The following is a 2,453-nucleotide window of genomic DNA, read 5'->3' as shown; positions in this document are numbered from 1 at the left end:
ATAAACTCAGTCTGAAGAATGTCAGAATTCTTATTTGCTGATGCAAAAAGTATGCACCTCAACACTAAATGACAGATTATATGAAGCCCAAGTCAGATGGAAATGTGAAGGTAAATCAGTTATTTAAATTTTGATGCTAACTGATATGAGTCACACATGTGGCAGTCAAGTGTTCTTATATTTTCAGAGGCACATGATAGTTAGATTAGATGCAAGGTTTTGTGCAATGCATGAGATATATTTCAAGTCACAAACTAAAGTAACCGTCTATTATTCAGCCATGCATATTCAGTTATCACGAGCCTATATATCTTCTAATGTAATAAATTCAGCATCACTATCATCATGCTTAATTATGCATTCTAATTCATAGTCGATTCAAAGACAATGGTGAGCAAACAAGGTCAGAGCTATCCACATATATATTCTTCCAATATTAAGAGAGCTCTAGACTATACAAAATGATGAACTGTGACAACTAATTGGAGTGAACTCTTTGTCTCCATTAAGAGAAAAAGCGCCCCATAGCAAACATAATCCTATTTTTTTTCCTAATTCCTTCAGGACCATCAATCATTTACCAAGAAGGGAGCAGCAGCAACTCCCGATGAATCGAACACCCAACAATAGCCATAGAAGTGACCACCACAACCTAATAACGAAATCGAAATCCTTTGTCTGTAGGTAAACACCCCCCCCCCCCCCCCAAATGAATTACAAAAAACACTTGCCGACACCAAACCGCAATCGCAGTCAGCCCCCACTCACCAAAATCAGGAATAAAAACACAGCATCGCCACCACAACCTAATAACGAAATCGAAATCCATTGTCAGGAGGAAAACAACACCACCCAAATTGAACAGAAAGCAAGATAAATAGAGGGGGAAAGAATGACACATACCGCACTGCCCCAAAAGCGAGACAACAAAGGAAGAAGAGAAAAGCGAGACAACAAAGGAAGAAGAGAAGCATCCCACGCAGAGGCGAAGCGCCCCGTCCCAATACAACAGCCAAAACCAGCAGATACTCCTCTAACACTAGTGCTCACCATGCAGTTCTCAATGAGAGTCATGAATTTCTCATATGCTTCGACATTTGCATCACCCATCCGTACCAACTCCATGGCATGCATGTGATGTACATATTAAAATGCCTGAAGCTGAATGGATTTTTGTGTGCATTATCTCTCTGGTATTGAGTAAGGTGAGCTGGTAGTACGTCGCGCGCGTCCCTGGTCCATCGTTTGACAATGTGTTTCTGTGGTATCTCTGTAATACAGATGAAATTGAGCACCTGCATTTTTCAAAATGCTCAGTTAGAGCATCAGACTGCACACACTGTATACACATCTCAAAAGCATATGCTTCATTTTTGCAGACACCATACCTTCAAAAAATGGCTGCAAAGGAGCCCCATGTGTTCAAATTGCCCACACTCGCAGTCAAATTCCTCACCTCCTTCAAGAACATTTACCTTATATGATACCCTACACCACTTTTCTCTACGTCGGCTTCCGTATGAATTGCAAGATACAATTTCCCTTTCTCAAGCTACTCCACTTGGTAGCGCCACACTCATAGAGAAGCTTGTCCCCGGGGCTGGCATGATTACAATGCTTCCTGGCTTGTCAGCAAACCCCCTTATTGCCTTCTCAAGGGCGCTGGGTCGCCCAGGGCAAGGCGCCCTTCCAGGAGCAGCAGCACCAATTCTAACCCTGCATTTTGATAAATCAATATGTCACAGGTTGTATGTGTACAGAAATGAAGCCGATGATATCCTTCTTATGCGTACATCCAGAGTTTTCAACATTTCGATCTCATATACTTTCGCATTATCCACAAGCCATGACCCCTAGCATCTTGTGTTCCCCTCAAGCTGCATATCAGAAGCCTTCCCACCTAAATTGTGGTATTTATTAATTTATATCGAAATCAGTTATCCTCAAAAACAAAACAGGGCTGCTTTGCTTTTTTGTTTTCCTAATACACCTACTGGTAGGAGCCCAAGCTAAGCCTGCCAACATGACATGTAGAGCAATTCTAAGTTATTTTCGTGTTTCATGAATGATCAATCTTTATTCACCATGTCAAACAAGCCCGCCTTTAGTCCACCATAATTTTCTTGTATTCCAAGTTCTAAGTCTCTAAGTACTAGTTTCCAGCTCAATTTCTCTATCTATCCCCTAGTATGAGAATCCAGTAACGATAAAAAAAATACTAACACTGATATGCTTTCTGTTAACCATGTGTTCCTGCTTGTTTGCAAAGCACTGACTAAGAGGGAAACACACAAGCGTTTTCCAAAAATGCTGTATACAACTATTCCAATTTTTCCATTGTCTACTTTTCTTTTTCAAATAATTCATATACAGCCTACTGCTAAACTGGCCTGACTGCACATATAAGTCAGCCTACGGGATTTGAAGTACACCTAAAATCGGACGAACACCAT

The sequence above is a fragment of the Triticum aestivum genome, chromosome 2B (genome assembly GCF_018294505.1).
Source record: "Triticum aestivum cultivar Chinese Spring chromosome 2B, IWGSC CS RefSeq v2.1, whole genome shotgun sequence".
In the NCBI taxonomy this organism is placed as follows: domain Eukaryota; kingdom Viridiplantae; phylum Streptophyta; class Magnoliopsida; order Poales; family Poaceae; genus Triticum; species Triticum aestivum.
The sequence above is the reverse complement of the archived record's forward strand: the minus strand, read 5'-3'. Positions refer to the sequence as shown.